The sequence below is a fragment of the Lissotriton vulgaris genome, chromosome 1_1, assembly GCF_964263255.1.
Source record: "Lissotriton vulgaris chromosome 1_1, aLisVul1.2, whole genome shotgun sequence".
NCBI classification, from domain to species: domain Eukaryota; kingdom Metazoa; phylum Chordata; class Amphibia; order Caudata; family Salamandridae; genus Lissotriton; species Lissotriton vulgaris.
The window spans coordinates 246,452,570-246,471,816 of NC_141685.1; the positions used below are offsets into that span (position 1 = coordinate 246,452,570).

General features: G+C 50.8%; 1 non-coding gene across 1 annotated transcript; it reads left to right on the plus strand.

The window, feature by feature from the left end:
- Nucleotides 1-17,850: 17,850 nt before the first annotated feature.
- On the plus strand, nt 17,851-17,990 carry LOC147746442 (U4 spliceosomal RNA). The gene has a single exon (XR_015300460.1). It is a non-coding gene; the product is annotated as a U4 spliceosomal RNA (small nuclear RNA).
- The last annotated feature ends 1,257 nt before the right edge of the window (nt 17,991-19,247 follow it).

Sequence of the window (19,247 nt, forward strand, 5' to 3'; positions counted from 1 at the left end):
TAAAGGTTGATTCATTGACGGCTAGGATGTCATCTCATGGTACTGTTGTTTCAGAGGATTCATCTCCTGCTGACCCGGTGGATCGCAAGGTTGATAGTGGGGTGAAGCACACTTTTGCTGCTGCTAATTTTTCCATCCGGGCGGCGTTCTATTCTTCTTACGCCATCCAATCTTTGCTTAAAGACTTTCAATCATTGGCGGAATTGTTGGACCAGGGGAATGATTTGTCTTCTACGCTGGCTATGATGGAGCGGCAGGTTCGTCTGCTTTCTGACGTTTCATTTGATTATTTAGGGGCGGCTGCTTCTGCGGCAGGGTCTTCTGTCACTGTGAGGAGGCAGTTGTGGCTCCGCTCATGGAAGGCTGATGCTGCGCAGAAGGGTCTGTCAATGAAAATTCCCTTTACTGGTGTGAAGCTGTTTGGTTCCCCTTTGGATGAGATGGTTAAGAAGACGGCGGAAGACCGTAAGCTGCTTGCACCTGACCAGGCTGGTCGCTTCCATGCTTTTAGGTCACAGAGGGCTTTTGGTCCTTCATGGAGGGGCGGTGCACATCAACCCTTTCGTGGGAGGGGGCGTGGCCGGGTTGCTCCTTCCTTCTGCCTCCTACTCTCCCGCTACAAAATCATGACTGGGTTGCTCCTGGAGTGGGTCCAGTTGGGGGTCGTCTGAGTTTCTTCCTGGACTCTGGGAACAAGACTGTTTCAGATCAATGGGTCCTTCAGGTGATTTCCAACGGTTTTCGTCTTGGATTTACCCAGACTCCCCCAGACTGTTTCAGGTCCACTCCTTGTCCCAGAGACGCTCTGAAGAGGGTGGCGCTTTTGGACGGCATCGGTTTCCTAGTGCGAAAAGGAGCAGTGATTCCCGTGCCAGGGGATCAATTGGGGTTGGGAGTTTATTCTATTCTGTTCCTGGTGTCCAAACACACAGGGGATCTCAGAACTGTGATGGATTTGAAATGGGTGAATACTTTTATTCCTCATCAGAAATTCAAGATGGTTTCTCTCCAGGTGATCCTTCCTCTTATTTCTCAAGGGGATTTTCTGGTCTCGATAGACCTACAGGATGCGTATCTCCATGTGCCTGTACACCACGACTCTCAGCAGTTTCTACGGTTCTGCATCCTGGGTCGGCACTATCAGTTTCAGGTATTGCCTTTTGGACTCTGCTCTTCACCCAGAGTTTTTACAAAAGTTCTGGCTCCTCTTGTTAGCCATTTACATGGGGAGGGCATTAGTGTTTTTCCATATCTTGACAATATTTTGATTTCTGCTTCTTCTCTTTCGAAGGTGGAGTTACATGTCCGGAGGGTGTGCCATGTCCTGGAAATTCACGGATTCCTGGTGAATGTCCCGAAGTCCTGCCTGGTTCCTGCACAGGATTTGACTTACATTGGAGAATTTTTCAAGACTCAGTTGGGGATGGTGTTCCTGCCCCCTGCTCGGATTGTGTCTCTGATATCTGCTGTTCGATCTCTGTTGTTGGGTCCTTCTCATCCTGTGAGCCTATGGTTGAGGGTGCAGGGCCTAATGTCAGCATCTTTGTTGGTGGTGCCTTGGGCTCACCAACACATGTATCCGGTGGTGTCCCACATTTTATTGCATTGGGTCGCCTGCTCTCAAGATATGAGTGTATTGATCCCTGTGTCGACCGAGATTCGGGTAGTCCTGGGTTGGTGGTTGGATGAGGTTCATCTGTCTCGGGGTCACCCCTTTCTGGTTCTTCCGTCTCGGATTCTCACTACCGATGCCAGCTTTTGGGCTGGGGTACTACTCTAGGGGATTCGACGACGCAAGGGGTGTGGTCTCACTCTGTGATATCCTGTTCATCCAACTACAAGAAACTGAAGGCGGTTCAGTTGGGCTTGTTGGCATTCTCGGATCTTCTGTTGGGTCACCATGTGCAGGGTCGGACAGACAATCAGGTGGTGATGTCATATATCAACCATCAGGGGGGTTGCAGAGTTATTTCTCTCAGTTGCCTCAGTCGTCGGATGTGTTCTTGGGCGGAGTTACACCTGGCGTCCCTGTCTGCGATTTATCTACCTGGTCGAGAGAACACTGTGGCAGACTGTTTGAGCCGTGTGTTTCCCTCCATAGGGTCGTTGTCACTGACACACTTGATGTTCTGGAAGTTGAGGCGGATGTTTGGTTCTCTGATTGTGGAACTCTTTGCGTCCCGGTCCAATGCCAAGATTTGATGCTTTTGCACAATTATGCCTTGCCGGGATGCTTGGAAGGTGGATGCTCTGTCATTCCGTTGGCCTCAAGGCCTCTTGTATGCCTTTCCCCCTGTTCCCCTGATTCCAGCTGTCTTGCAGAAAATCAAGAGGGAAGGGTCCTTTGTCCTTCTGATTGTTCCTGGGTGGAGTCGTCGCCGTGGTTTCCCATGTTATTGGAATTGGCTGCAACGCCGGGGTGGACATTGCCATTCGCGCCTTTCCCTCTGTTGGGCCCTCTTCTTCCGATCCCTGGGTCTGCGGACCTGGCTCTTGAGAGGAATTCCCTGATCCGTGGTGGTTGTTCGCTGGCTGTTGCTCGTGTTATTCAGCAGTCCCGGAAACCTTCTGCTTTAAAATCCTATGCTAAGCATTGGGACAACTCTGCTTCTTGGTGTCTTCATCACGATTTGTCTGTGGCTTCTTTGGACCCGGCTCATATTCTTGATTTTCTGAATGATGGTTTTGAGTTGGGTTTGGCCATTTCTACTATTTGTGCTCAGTGGGCCGCCATTCAGGCGTTTCATGTCCTTCGTTTGGTTTCGGTGGCTCCTTTGGTGGCGCAGCTTTTTAAATCTCTGTCTTTCCAGTGACCCGTCCTATCCTATGTCCTCCTCCTTGGGACCTTCCGTTGGTCTTACGTTCATTGCAATCGGCTCCTTTCGAGCTTTTGGAGACAATTGATTTGAAGTTTTTTACGCTTAAGGTTGTCTATATTGTGGCAATTGCTTCTGACAGGCGTATTGGGGAGTTGGGAGCTTTCCTACGGTCTGCTCCATTTTTGGTTGTTTTGGTGGATCGTGTGGTCTTGCGCCCTCAACCTACGTTTGTGCCAAAGGTTGATTCCTTCTTTCATCGGTCTGTAGAGGTAGTCCTTCCTGTTCATTGCCCGGATCCTTTTTCGGATGAGGAGTCTCTTTTACATCTTTTGGATGTTCGACGTGCCTTGTTGGTTTATTTATCCCGCACGTCTTCCTTCTGTAAGGTGGACAATTTATTTGTCAATTTTGGTTTGTCCCGTCGAGGTTTGAAACCTTCCCTTTCCACGGTCAGCCGTTGGATTAAGGAGACTATTTTGTTGGTGTATGATTCTGTTTCTGAGTTGCCCTCTCTTCCTATTCAGGGGCGTTCCACCAGGTCTGTTGCAGTCTCCTGGGCGGCGTTTAAAGGGGTCTCCATGGAGGATGTTTGCCGACCTGCCACTTGGTCGTCCCCTCATACATTCATGTTGCATTACCGTCTTCAGTTTGGGGGTGGGGGCTCGGTTTCCTTTGCCTCTTCTGTGCTGAGTGCTAGTGTTCCTTGAGAGGACTTATTTTGTTTGTCTGCCTATTGTTATTAAACTTGTTGTTATACTGCCTTCCTGGTGTGGGATTGTTATATTTAGCTGGTCTCTTTTCTGTCTGTGGGTTTTCATTGTCACCCACATGATGTCACCACTAGAACCTTTGGTGACATCGTGTAGTGTTGATGGCTTAGCCTGGTCTCAACTGGCAGTTGGCACCAGGCAGGCTGAGTGACAAGGAGGTCATTCCTGGTGGGTCTTCGCTATGTCTTTTATTATTATTATCTTGAAGACTTGACATGCAACTAACTTTAATAAAGGAACCATAATAATACACCCGGCTCAAGACATCTATCTACAACAGGGCTGTTTTTCTTTCATGAAGCTGATGTGCTTTGGTATCGGCTCGATGGTGATTACTGTGGCGAGGAAGACGGACGAGGAGGTAATGCCCCGGTTACTTACCGGTAATCTTCATTACTCCGAGTCCTTGTCTTCCTCGCCACAGTATAGTTTCCCTTCCCTCCCGGCCCTCTTGGTGGCTTCATGTATACGGCTTGGATTTCAGATCGTTTTGCTGATTATGTCTCCCTTTATGGGATTGGCTGTTGCCACCGGGGGCCATACTTGGAGTTTCTGTGGGAGCTAGAGGCTCAATGGTGTTTACTGTGGCGATGAAGACATAGACTCGGAGTAATGAAGATTACCGGTAAGTAACCGAGGCATAATCTGGTCAGCTGCCCTGGTTATTTAAACAACATCATACTAAATGCATACTCAATTTCATGCCTACTGCGACCCCCTCTGATCTTGCTGGAACTGGGCCATGAATTCAGTAAGTAAAAGCCAGAACTTTTGAGCTAAAATATTTTCACTGCTAATCAGGCAACACAGTTAACTGAAAACTGCTTTACCTCGCGGTGCTAACTAAGCACTTCTTTTCAATTTATAGCCCCCTCTCCATCTCCCCCCATAGTGCATGCCATCAAGTATTTCGAGAGGTCAACAAATGTGAATGTGCAGCTTGAAGACAACCTCGACCAAAGAATGACTGCTTTAATGTAGACACCAGGGAGAAATCGATTTGCCCAGCTAAGTTTAGCGTGCCACATATTAACCAGGGGAGCATAAAATAGGGCTGGAAAGGCAGCAGCGACGTCTCACCTGAAACCTTTGAAGAATTGCTATCGTTCTAGAAAAGGCTCCACTTCGGCCTCAGCTAACGACCCACGTTGCCCCTGCTCCTCGCATCATAGGATTATAACCACTGCGCTGCAGAATCACACAACTCAATTTATGTCTGCATTTGCATTTTTCAACGTGGAAGCAAGGGTAGTAAGCACCTCGCTTTCCATCTAGTAAAGAATGGTGGTAGCCGACGATAAAATCAAAGGGCCTTGCAGCATTCAGCCGCTTTCACTGACTAATATGTGATGGCAAATATAAAGCGTAGTGTAGTCAATGAAAGCGGCTGAGTGCACGCAAGGCCCTTTGATTTTAACATCTTCTGCCACCGCACTTCTTACTATGGAAGGCAGATATGAAGCGCAGTGCCAGCCCATGTGACAACCAAAGGTCCTTTCATGCACTGAACCGCTTTTGCCGACTATGCAGCTACTATGCCAGAGGCTCACTTTCCGATCTGCTGCTCCACTCTGCCCAAAAGATCCATGTAAAGCGCGTGCCCGTTGAAAAAAGGCTGGTGGCGCGATTCCTGATTGTGCCGGACTACAGGAAGAGCGTCATGTTCCTCTGTCCGCCCCGCCCCAGCTGAGCTCAGTTCGGCTAATCTGAGCAGCTGGTTTTGGAGAGGGCGGGCAAACACTAATAACAAACCTTAAAAGACAATGAAGGGCTAATAAATACATGCTGGAGCGCCGAACGAAAGATTAATTATCAGATGCTGGGCGAGCTACTCCCAAGGGGTCGGCGAGCAACTGGTAGCTCGCGATCGACCGGTTGGAGACACCTGGTTTAGACCTTGGTTTGACCCCCATACAGGAGGTTATCTCAAATCGTCCACTGCTGTATTGGAGGTGTCTCTGTTCCACCCCAGAGCTCCTAAGTTATAGGGATGATCTAGGGGCACTCTTGTCCACAAGGGGTGTGGGAAAAATTCCTTGGCTAAAGTTTGCTAAGCAGCTCTGCTACGCACTGGGCAGGGGAGATATGTGGTTTGCTCCAGAGGAAACCTGTGCCATGACTAGTAAGAGGACATTGGGGGCCAAACTCAAACAATATCGTATGCACCTTTTATTATCAAATCCTTTTTTGGGTAGGCTGACCAATGGCTTTTTGGTGGTCAAGGACAACTATCATTTCGAGAAATTCCTGGATAACATCCAGCCCCTACTGGCAAAGAAATTATATTTCCAATTCAGACATGGAGTTCTTCCGGTGAGGGCTGCGACAAACAAGTGGACAAATGTTCCCCATGGTCCGAGCTCTTGCCCAGGGTGCGAAAGCAGCGAAGAGACAGATCTGCACGTTCTACTCTTCTGCCCGCTTTACTCCAGGGCTAGAGCTAAATGGATCGTCCAACTATGTAAGTCCAGGTGCCTCAGGGATTATAGGGATGTATTTAGAATATTAAAATATGACACCACCCCCCTGATTGTCTTTGTAACCTCCAGATACCTTTGGGCTATGTGGTGCGCAAGAGGAACAAAAATCAACTATTAGTTGGTGGTAAATAAAGAATTTCTATGTAAATGCAAATATGTGCATTTACTCCTGTGCCAAGTGGCACACATACATGCCCTAAGGGCCCTTAGGGTATGTATGTGTGCCACATGGCGCACAAGCACTAATCAGGGGTGCAACAGGGTGTCAAAGTGACACCCTGCCTCCTTTGAATTTTTTGGTATTTACCGAATCGGTAATTACCGATTCGGTAATTGACATTCAGTCCTATGGGACTCCAGGCCCATAGGAATCAATGGCAAATACCGAATCGGTAAATACTGATTCGGTAATTATCGAATCTTACCGATTCAGTAAAAAATACCGAATTATTACCTACATCTAATTTACAGATTCTAAAATACCGAATCGGTAAAATTCGGTATTTTAGAATCGGTAAAAAAGATTTACCTACATCTAGCCCTATGACGCTTACAAGATTAAAACCAACAAAGTTTTGTCCGTGTGTCTAGCAAAATGAGATTTACAACCGAGTTCAAATGAACATCACAGCACGATGGATATGTTAAAGAATGTTTATAATTGGCAAACATATTAACCTGCAGCTACTTATGGGACAACATTTTGAAACTCGCAATGCAGTGAATCAGCACAGCTGGCACTCTGTTGAGTCATGCATATGAAGACTTAATTTCCATGTTTTCTGTTCTTAAGAATAAATACATAGATTTAACTTCCCATCTACCCAGCAGCGGCTCTCACGGGTAAATGCTGTGGGCCGGGGCAGGGTGGGGGGTAGTGGAATCGAACATACGACGGGAATGTGAAAAGTATCTAAATAAATAAAACCATTTTCCTTTTGCTTTCCGCATCGCCGACTACAGCGATGAGGTCATCGCAAGGTAAGTGGTTTTATTTATTTATTTAGTTACTTTTCACATTCCTCTCGTATATCCGATTCCACTACCACCCCACCCTGCTCCGGCCCCGCCCCACAGCATTTACCTGTGCGAGCCGCTGCTGCATCTGCCATTATGCACACAGAAAAGACAGTTAAAAAAAGTCAGCCTTAACCACAAGTAACCCTAATTAAAATAATTGCTGCTGACTTCGTAATGAATCAGAAAAGGGGGTGGTCATGAACAGAGTGTCTGAATTAAGCAGACCACTCTTACCCAGTCCAAAGATCAGGGCTTGATCCTTCACCGTTTTTTAGCTCACTGCACCATCCAAGCTCAGAACCTGGCTACATGCAAATTAGTCTGTTCCTGTCCCAGTGCATGATGGGGACAGGGCAAACCAAACTACCAAGCCATTTCTTATACTGGGAAGGAAACAAGCTACCGGGGACCGGTTTCTGGCATTTCAGCCGTCGTCGGCCCGGCTTGCTTGAATCCTGATGGTGCAATGAGCAAGGGACTCACATCTGAGTACACCCTTCCACGCTTATGGTGGACAAAATGATTCAGAAAAGGGGGTGGTGATGAACAGAGTGTCTGAATTAAGCAGACCGCTCTTACCCAGTCCAAAGATCAGGGCTTGATCCATCACCTTTTTTTAGCTCACTGCACCATTCCAGCTCAGAACCTGGCTACATGAAAATTAGTCTGTTCCTGTCCCAGTGCATGATGGGAACAGGGCAAACCAAACTACCAAGCCAATTCTTATACTGGGAAGGAAACAAGCTACCGGGGACCGGTTTCTGGCATTTCAGCCGTCGTCGGCCCGGCTTGCTTGAATCCTGATGGTGCAATGAGCAAGGGACTCACATCTGAGTATACCCTTCCACGCTTATGGTGGACAAAATGATTCAGAAAAGGGGGTGGTGATGAACAGAGGGTCTGAATTAAGCAGACCACTCTTACCCAGTCCAAAGATCAGGGCTTGATCCATCACCGTTTTTTTATTAGCTCACTGCACCATCCCAGCTCAGAACCTGGCTACATGCAAATTAGTCTGTTCCTGCCCCAGTGCATGATAGGAACAGGGCAAACCAAACTACCAAGCCAATTCTTATACTGGGAAGGAAACAAGCTACCGGGGACCGGTTTCTGGCATTTCAGCCGTCGTCGGCCCGGCTTGCTTGAATCCTGATGGTGCAATGAGCAAGGGACTCACATCTGAGTATACCCTTCCACGCTTATGGTGGACAATATGATTCAGAAAAGGGCGTGGTGATGCCAGAAACCGGTCCCCGGAAGCTTATCTCCTTTCTGGTGAAGAATTGGCTTGGTAGTTTAGTCTGCCCTGTTCCCATGATGCACTGGGCCGGGGACAGACTGATTTGCATGTAGCCAGGTTCTGAGCTGGGATGGTGCAGTGAGCTAAATAACGGTGATGGATCAAGCCCTGATTTTTGGACTGGGTAAGAGTGGTCTGCTTAATTCAGACACTCTGTTCATCACCACCCCCTTTTCTGAATCGTTTTTGGCCACTATAGGTGTGGCAGGGTATACTCAGACATGAGTCCCTTGTTCACTGCACCATCAGGATTCAAGCAAGCCGGGCCGACGATGGCCGAAATGCCAGAAACCGGTCCCCGGAAGCTTGTCTCCTTTCTGGTGAAGAATTGGCTTGGTAGTTTAGTCTGCCCTGTTCCCATGATGCACTGGGCCAGGGACAGACTGATTTCCATATAGCCAGGTTCTGAGCTGGGATGGTGCAGTGAGCTAAATAACGGTGATGGATCAAGCCCTGATCTTTGGATTGGGTAAGAGTGGTCTACTTAATTCAGACACTCTGTTCATCACCACCCCCTTTTCTGGATCGTTGTTGGCCACTATAGGTGTGGCAGGGTATACTCAGACATGAGTCCCTTGCTCACTGCACCATCAGGATTCGAGCAAGCCGGGCCGACGACGGCTGAAATGTCAGAAACCGGTCCCCGGAAGCTTGTCTCCTTTCTGGTGAAGAATTGGCTTGGTAGTTTAGTCTGCCCTGTTCCCATGATGCACTGGGCCAGGGACAGACTGATTTGCATATAGCCAGTGTAAGAAATGGGGGTTACCCAAATCTCCAAGGGGGTAGCATGGAACCAAGCGGGCAGGCCAAACTTCGAGGACATGTGAAGCACTCACGCAGTATCCACAGACGACACACCAATCACACTACAAAAGAGTATCGACTCCACCTTTGGTTGGAAAAGAATAAGTTTAGTGTTATCTCCAACCTGCAAGGTAAAAAGGAAAAATACTCTGGAAATCACAACAAGGCGCCAACTGGCGCCAGAGCCAAGTACATCATGGGGAATTATTTACATGGGACAAAAAGGGTTGAGTCCATAGTCCATGCTGAAAGGAAAAAGGATGGTTAACTGAACACTAGGCCTGGGGCCAATCTGGCGGGGCCAACTCAGGCTCTCATCCTCGGGGGTAGACTGTAATTGCAAAACCCAACATTATGCATAAATACACTTCATGCGTTATAACGCCAATCCCCACCCCTGTAAGGGAATAACAACAGGTTATCACAGTATACATTATACAGGAACACCTGGAATAGATCAGTACAACAGCTCATAAACCTGGAGCACGAACAGGGGCCTGAAATAACTCTTCAGGTCAGCATAGGGGGCATACCAGGCCATCCTGTAAGGAGAGACACATGCACCTGTACTGTGGTGCCCAAAAGTATAACATCAACCATCAGGTGTAAGCAGTTAATCAACTAGGCATCACCATGCATTTTAGGACGCCCGCCCCTGCAAGAGATTCACTAGGGATATATCCAGATACCATATCACCCTGGTTTAAGCCTGACGGTGGCGCAATCTTCTTAGCAGGATAATCAGCAGACAATAACACTAGGCGCAGAAGCGCTTCACACCTGGACAGGTAACATGAAACGCTGCGTTACCATAGGGCAACCAGCATCCTAATCAGAAATAAACCTGGCGAATAAACATTGCAGGACTCAGGGATCATCCAGCCATTAACAAACAGGCTGAGTTACCCCGCCCTTCACTCTGCAGGGCCTAACGCCTAGTTGGGGGTTAACTTGTCCCTGTACCAATCCCGGGGGGGCCTCAGTAATGTCCCGGCCCAGTTTAGAGGCTTAGAAAGGGGACCAATAGGGCCAATGAAACTCAGTACAGTTTCCAGGGGTTAGCACTAGTCCTGGGGCGAGCACCGACCCTGTGCCCAGACCTCCACACAGGTTAATCAAAGCCCCACTCACCAGCAGACCAGGGCCTCCATGGGGATAGGGCAGGCACCTACCATTTGCCTTGGGGCCCGGACTTTGCTGTCTCCCACGGCTCCCTCGTGGCTGTAGTCCTTCTTCCCTCCGGGAGTCACCCGGACCTTTAAGGATGCGGCAGGCAGGGTAGCAATCACTGGGTTCTCCTCCTAACGTGGGCGAGTGCGGACCTCCACAGCGGAGGGGCCAGGCACCGACAGAGTGCCTCGCGGCCCCCTCCCTTCAGGCTCCTTGGACCAGCACGGCGCTAGGGCGCTCTTCTGTGGGGGGGGCAGGCACCGACAGCGTGCCTCGATGCCCCCTCCTCTCTCCCGATGGCAGGGCTCCCCCTTCACACCGAGTCCTGCAGGCGGGGCAGTCTGTTGGGCGGCTCTCCGTCCTCACCCGGGCACAGACCGGCGGGGTGGCCTCCCGTTCCGGTCGTTAGTAATCGGGGCTCCCTCTCAGTCATGGGGGCCCGCACCAACCCTTCACCTGGGTCCCCCTCCTTCACGGGGACACAGGGCTTTGCGTCGGCTCCTCCCTCCAGCGTGGGGCACTGACCGAAGGGGTGAGCACCCGCTCCGGTCGCTTCACCCGGGTCCCCCTCCTACCTCACGGGGACCCGGGGCTTCGATTCCGCTTCTCCCGGCCGATAGCCAATCCCTGCGCTGCCTTCACAGGTCACGGCCGCGCAGGCCAATCAGTGCGCGGCGGGGGCTGGCCAATGACGCGGCCGGGCCCCCGTCATGTGATGGGGGACCTGACGGCCTCAGGGCCTAGCGCGGCCCTTCCTGCATTTCGGCGGCCCCCTCTTCACACCGGGGGCCGCCGCAACGGTATCCACAAGTGTGGGGGTCTCTTAAAGGCGGCGCCGGGCCGCGGTGGTGATTTTCACCAATTTACGACCGGCGCAAGGCAGCGCCACCCCTCCTCGGGCTGCGGCGGTGATATCGGCGGCAATAAGGGGTAGGCTCCCTTTTAATTAATTATTTATCTGTCGCTTTTCTCCACAGAAAAAGGGGGCGCTTTTCTCGGAGGACAGCTCCTCCCTCAGCCCACACAATCCTCAGGGCCAACAGCACTTCGGGGGCCACACCAATCACAGGGCACCGTCCCTTGGGGGCACAATCCTCCCCAGGCAGCTCCACAGGCAGCAACAGTCTTTAGACTCCCAGCGCTTAGGGGGCGATACTGCAGTTTACGCCAGTCAGCTGTCCACAGCCCTTCGACATAGGCACCTCACAGCCCAGCGCTTCCAAAGGGGCCACAGCTTCCTTGGGGGCATCAACCTCCCCAAAACAGCGCTATTGCAGCACAGCACCTGGCAGCACACCTCACAGGGGGGTGAACAGTCCCACAGTCCGCCTCAGGGGCACACTCCTCACCTCCTGGGCGCTTCTTCACACAGCGCTGGCGTGGTACCCGGTCAAATAGCGTCAGTGACCTGGATAGGGGCCCTCCCTTGTCAGGGGCCCATGGGGACAGCAGAGGGGGGGGGGTTTATAGGGGTGCAGGGCCCAGCTCACAGCCCCATGTGGCGGTAGCACCTCACAGCAGGTCCCCTCTCTTCCTTGTCCCAGCGCTGACTGACTTTCTGGTGGCACTTCCCCCTATTTATACCCTCCTCCCTCACAGAGCCAGCACCTTCCGGAATGTTGGGGATAACTGGTTCACACTGGCTCAAGGGGAGGGGTTGAGCACCCTGGGTGCCAGGCTTCCCTCCAAAAGCTAGGGATAGCTGGGTAATATTATCTAGTCCGTGGACCTATGGCAGTCCAGTGGCAAAACCCAGGGCCATGGCATCCATTTTAAAAACACTACATTTCAGTCAGGTGCAGTTTTAAAATGGGGGATTTTACAAGAGCTCACATTATTACATGTAATTACATTTTCAACAAGGTGTCTCACACCACTCATGGCCTATAAAGGTTTAATCCCATGGGGGAGACATCCTAGATAAGGGGGTCAAATCAATCAATCAATCAATGACACTTATAGAGCGCGCTACATACCCGTAGGGTCTCAAGGCGCTGGGGGGGGGGGGGGGGGTGCCGCTACTGCTCGAACAGCCAGGTCTTCAGCTTCTTCCTGAAGGAGAGGTGGTCTTGGGTCAGGCGCAGGTCGGACGGGAGGGAGTTCCAGGTCTTGGCGGCCAGGTAGGAGAAGGACCTTCCTCCTGTGGTTGCTCTTCGGATGCGGGGGACGGCGGCGAGGGCGTGGTTGGCTGATCGGAGGTGGCGTTTGGGAGCGTAGAAGTTGACTCGGCTGTTGAGGTAGCTCGGGCCTTGGTCGTGTAGGGCTTTGTGTGCGTGGGTGAGGAGGCGGGAGGTGATTCTCTTGTTGATGGGGAGCCAGTGAAGGTCTCTCAGATGTCCGGAGATGTGGCTGGATCGTGGGATGTCGAGGATGAGTCTGGCTGAGGCATTTTGGATCCGCTGGAGTCTCTTCTGGAGCTTGGCGGTGGTCCCGGCGTAGAGGGCGTTGCCGTAGTCCAGACGGCTGGTGACGAGGGCCTGGGTGATGGTCTTCCTGGTCTCTGTGGGGATCCACCAGAAGATCTTCCGTAGCATGCGTAGGATGTTGAAGCACGCCGAGGAGACGCTGTTGACTTGCCTGGTCATGGAGAGGGAGGAGTCCAGGATGAAGCCCAGGTTACGTGCATGGTCTGTCGGTTTGGGTGCGGTGCCCAGGGCGGGAGGCCACCAGGAGTCGTCCCAGGCGGAGGGAGATGAGCCCAGGATGAGGACCTCCGTCTTGTCCGAGTTCAGTTTCAGGCGGCTGGTCGTCATCCACTCGGCTACCTCTTTCATCCCTTCGTGTAGGTTGGATCTGGCGGCGGCGGGGTTGTTGGTCAGGGAGAGGATCAGCTGGGTGTCGTCGGCGTAGGAGATGATGCTGAGGTGGTGTTTGCGTACGATGGCCGCGAGGGGGCTCATGTAGACGTTGAAGAGGGTGGGGCTCAGGGATGATCCTTGGGGGACGCCGCAGATGACTTCGGAGGCCTCTGACTTGTACGGTGGTAGGCGGACTCGCTGTGTTCTTCCGTCGAGGAAGGAGATGATCCATTCCAGCGCCTTGTCCTGGATGCCGACGTTGCTGAGGCGCCGTATTAGGGTGCGGTGGCAGACCGTGTCGAATGCCGCGGAGAGGTCTAGGAGGATGAGGGCCGCTGTTTCTCCATTGTCCATCAGGGCTCGGATGTCATCGGTGGCGGCGATGAGGGCGGTCTCGGTGCTGTGTTTGGCTCGGAAGCCGGACTGTGAGGGGTCGAGGGATCCGTTCGTCTCGAGGAAGGCGGCCATCTGCTTGTTGACGGTCTTCTCGATGACTTTGGCTGGAAACGGGAGAAGCGAGATGGGGCGGTAATTCTTGAGGTCGGTGGGGTCCGCTGTTGGTTTCTTGAGTAGAGCGCTGAGTTCGGCGTGTTTCCAGCTCTCGGGGAAGATGGCGGTGTCGAAGGATGTGTTGATGATGTCTCGCAGGTGGGGTGCGATGACCGCGTCGGCCTTGTTGAAGATGTGGTGGGGGCAGGGGTCGGTTGGTGATCCGGAGTGGATTGAGTTCATCGTGTGGATGGTGTCTTCTGTGCTGATCGGGGTCCAGGCGTGGAGGGTGGTGGTGGGGGGGGGTGGCTGGTCGGTCGTGGTGTGCGTTGGTTGGTTGTTGAAACTGCTGTGTATGTCTGTGATCTTGTTGTGGAAGTAGGAGGCGAGGGAGTTGCAGAGGTCTTGCGATGGGGTGATGTCGTTGTTTCCTGCGTTGGGGTTGGAAAGCTCTTTCACGATGTTGAAGAGTTCCTTGCTGTTGTGTGCGTTGTTGTCCAACCGGTCCTTGAATGCTGTTCTCTTGGCGGCGCGGATCAGCTGGTGGTGTTTCCGGGTGGCAAGTTTGTAGGAGGTCCTGTTGTCCGGTGTCGGATCCCTTTTCCAGGCTTTCTCGAGGGCTCGGCAGTTCTTCTTGGAGCTCTTGAGTTCGTCGGTGAACCATGGGGCCTTCTATGGGGCTTTCAAAAGCGAAAAATTTTGGGGGAAAAAGGCCAAGTCCAACAGCCAGGTTCTGAGCTGGGATGGTGCAGTGAGCTAAATAATGGTGATGGATCAAGCCCTGATCTTTGGACTGGGTAAGAGTGGTCTGCTTAATTCAGACACTCTGTTCATCACCACCCCCTTTTCTGAATCGTTTTTGGCCACTATAGGTGTGGCAGGGTATACTCAGACATGAGTCCCTTGCTCACTGCACCATCAGGATTCAAGCAAGCCGGGCCGACGACGGCTGAAATGCCAGAAACCGGTCCCCGGAAGCTTGTCTCCTTTCTGGTGAAGAATTGGCTTGGTAGTTTAGTCTGCCCTGTTCCCATGATGCACTGGGCCAGGGACAGACTGATTTGCATATAGCCAGGTTCTGAGCTGGGATGGTGCAGTGAGCTAAATAACGGTGATGGATCAAGCCCTGATCTTTGGACTGGGTAAGAGTGGTCTGCTTAATTCAGACACTCTGTTCATCACCACCCCCTTTTCTGAATCGACTTCGTAATGAAGTCGCACACTCAGCTAATGACTTCTACATACTTCCAGAAATCAATCAATCAATCAATCAATCAATCAATCAATCAGACATTTGTAAAGCGTGCTACTCACCTGTGAGGGTCTCAAGGCGCTGTGGAGGGAGCAGCTACTGATTGAACAGCCAGGTCTTGAGGAGTCTCCTGAAGGTCAGCAGGGCCTGGGTCTGTCGAAGGTGGATGGGGAGGGCGTTCCAGGTCTTGGCGGCGACTTGGGAGAAGGATCTGCCACCGGTGGTTGTTCGGTTGATGCAAGGGATGGTGGCGAGGGCGAGGTCGGCAGAGCGGAGCTGACGGTTGGGTGTGTAGAAGGTGAGTCGCATGTTGAGGTATGCTGGTCCGGTGTCGTGGAGTGCTTTGTGAGCGTGGGTGAGGAGCTTGAAGGTGATCCTCTTGTTGACAAGGAGTCAGTGCAGGCCCTTCACGTGGGCGGTGATGTGGCTGTGGCGGGGGATGTTGAGGATGAGGCGTGTGGAGGCGTTTTGTATGCGTTGGATTCTTTTCTGGAGTTTGGTCGTATTTCCTGCATAGAGGGCGTTGCCGTAGTCCATCCTGCTGGTGACAAGGGCCTGGGTGACCATCCTTCTGGTTTCGGAGGGGATCCATTGGTAGATTTTGCGAAGCATACGGAGGGTGTTAAAGCAGGAGGAGGAGACAGCGTTGACTTGTTGGGTCATTGACAGAGAAGAGTCCAGGATGAACCCCATGTTGCGTGCGTGGTCGGTGGATATTGGCGCGGTTCACAGTGAGGCCGGTCACCAGGAGTCGTCCCAGGTGGGAGGGGCGGAGCTGAGGATGAGGACCTCCGTCTTGTCTGAGTTCAGTTTCAGGCGGCTGCTCTTCATCCATTCGGAGACAGCCTTCATCCCTGCGTGGAAGTTGGTTTTGGCGGTGGCAGGGTCTTTGGTGAGGGAGAGGATCAGCTGGGTGTCGTCGGTGTATGAGACAATGTTGAGCTCGTGTGATCGGACGATGTTTGCGAGCGGTGTCATGTAGATGTTGAAGAGGGTCGGGCTGAGGGATGATCCTTGGGGTACACCGCAGGTGATTTTGGTGGCTTTGGAATAATTCAACCCATTTCATGACCCTCAAGGCCGCTTGGCATTCACATGAGCTCAACTTTGTAAATATGTATTCTTTACCTGTATTAACCTAATTTTGCCACCTTTATTTTGTTTTAATTATCCTGATTGTATGTGTAACTTGTTAGTGTGTAACTCTACTTACGCAACTTACTTGGTTCTATTTTAAAGCGCTCTGACAACTTTGGGTAAAGTCAGTGCTATGTAAAACTGCAATAAATAAATAGACACATGAAACTGATTTGGAAATGAATGGTTCCTGCTCTCAGAGTCGCAACGTCTGTGATCGGACACAACCCCAGGGGGCGGCCACGACAAGAGGCTGTACAGCAGCATGTGTATGCAGGAGGTGGAACACGTTCACTCAGACCCCGGACAGCAGCAGCAACTTCTGAGGGCTAAACCGGGCAGGCAGTAAATTGAAAATAAGACTCTTGCTGTGAACCTGCCCGTCAGCCACCAGCCAAACCCAAAACCGAAGGCAGACGAGTTCAGGTACAATTAGGGTGTCAGGCAATCTGAGTGATAATATTTTATATTTATTAAAAACAGTGCAGACATGACTCGGGCCAGTAGCACTGACTGCACACAGTGTATCTGCTGCGCACAAGAAGACTCACACAGCAGCATCCAGTGGCAGGCTTTACGTGCCGCAGGCCGTCTCTGGGGCTCACAATGCACCTGGCATCTCTTCTGAGCTGCAGCCCTGGGGACGGCTGCCCCTCATTCAGCAAAGCACTGGGGACGCGCGCTGCTGTAATCAAATGCAGCTCAGACAGTCAATGCCACCCTGCTTCACCCCTCACAGCATGCAGGTGATCACAGCGCTCAAAGTGCGTGATTAATGCATTTTAATGTGGTAATGCAGATCACATAAAATGCGTAAGTCTAACGCCTGATGCGTGGTACTTTGCAGGACTGGTAGTGCAGGATGGAAGTTCTGTGCCGAGCTGCAGAGGCAGGCTGTGTGGTTGAGTGTGGGCAGCCTCATGCGGCCTGTGCTGGGTTCTGGCATTGCCATCACCCGCAGGACCCCTCCTCGCCCAGGGCTCAGCTGAATTCAGCCAATGGGAGCGGCTGGTTTGGGTGAGGCAGCAAGCACTGCAAAAGGGCCTTATATGAAGTGAAACAATAAAGTTGAGCTTAAACAGGCCTCAAGGGAGATGTTGGACTGCAAGGTGCTCAAGGGTGCCAGCCAGCTGCCAGTAGCTCCTGAGGGCTGGTTGGAGATCCCTGAATTAAAGTATCTGAAGCGAGCACGAATCCCAGACCCCAAAAAAGCTGCGGTCGAAAACAGTTGTTTCTCTTGAGTGGTTAATAATTTTCAATTTTGTTAAACTGAATCCCTTGAATTTCCGATCTTGAGGAGAAATGAATAGAAAACAATGAAGCCACAATTGCACCTCTTCAATCTGAGATTGAAATGCTGCAAGTTCAACAGAGCAGCTCCGTGACACGTCACTCCCGCAGTAAAGGCTCTATCGAAACATGACAGTATTGTTTTTATTTCGCTACATTATTTCCACGCCTCCTTTGGTATACATATTTAGACCCCTCGTGGCTGTGACGTTGCTGCTTCCATTCCTCCAATGCACCAGCAGCACCAAGCCCCGCCCCCAACACGAAACACCGGAACCAGAGCAGGGCTCGGTCTCACGAGCTACTTACCATGCAATTTCCCAGAGTCCTCTGCGCGTCGCAGGGAAACGTTTGGCGCCGAAGAGCTGATCAAAATTGCAGAAATAACACTAAAACATTCATTATTTTCTAGCCGTAAGTCAACAGTGCTGTACTGATGCTTCAAACTGGTACATGGTTTCTTGCTCTTAGTGACATAAGATACTTCGGCGAGGGCGCCTGTAATTCACAATATGTTCTTTAGCTTTGCGCAGTGGCAGTATCGTAGCCAATGAGGTTTAACCGAGGCGCGATTATTGCTTATTGAAAACTTTACCCAATACCCCGCTGTGGCGACTTGAAATATAGTCGACATTGCAATTTTTGACAGTCTCTAAGGAGACTGAACAAAACGGTGAAAAACAGAAGAGTAATTTAGTTGGATAGAATGCGGGCGATCGAGGATCAGAGATGAAATGGAAGTGAAGGTGACTATAGAAATCATTATTGCTAATTAGCCTTTCGCTGGCAGGTCGTCTACTCTTCGGTTCGACTCACCAGCACCTATGGCAAAGCTCTGCTTGTAAAAGGGCCACATTTACAAGGACAGGAAAAGCCATGCACGGTGGCTTTTTCTGTCCTTGTAAATATGGGGCAACAAGCCAAGCTAAGGTAACACAGGGCAACCTAAGGCATTGCAGGCCTTGATAAAGCGACACGGCAAACAGACAACTAATGGGGTCAGTAAAACAACCCAAGAGAACCTACGACAAGACTTGAAACAAAGCAACACATGGCAAACTAAGGCAACATACAAAAAAGCAGGGCACCCAAAGGGAAACAAACAGAAAATAAATCAAAGTAATATATGCCTCACATTTCAGCACAAAAAGCAAGACAATTCCAAACAGGCTAAGACACAAGGCAATCTAACGCAACACAGGAAAACTGCCTTAACATGAGGTACCCTGAGGAAATTAAAAGCAAACCATGCAATACAAAGTAGGAAAAAGGCTCTTTACAGGATTAATTATAATATGATGCCAATGGGGAAAAAATCCGCTCGTCACAAGGAAAAGGCAACAAATAAAAGGCAAGAATTGTAGGCATTGCCTCAATCAAACATTTTTTTTTCAAAGTAATAATCTATACCGTGATGTTACCCACTTCTGCTAAGCGGAACTCAACAATTTTCTAAATAATTTGAGTTTTAAAGTGTTAAACATTGGTCTGTTCAGTACCTCCAATAACAGTATTACCCATCTTAGTGGGGCAACTGTTTTGAACTCAGGAGGAGGGGAGGGAAGGCTTGGACAAACCTGCCCCGCTGCACAATGTTGACATGTAGTTTACACAAAGACCGCTGCAGCAGGCGCTCCCCCGACTGAGCTACCCTGCAGGCTCTCGTGAGTTTGAAGCGCTTTAGTAACATAGCACCTACACAAATGCTTGTTTCAAGAGCATGCAGGAATAGTTCCACTTCATGAAATTGACTAATTTCCATGCCTTTTCTTGTCTAATGCCTGTTTTATTCAGAACTAAGTCTGAGGATAACACGAACAGCGATGGATGCCGTTCAGATGCAGAAATATTCCTATGTTTGGACCTAATCACTTGGTCACTTTTCGAGCACGTAAATTACGTACTCGTGTGCCTTTGA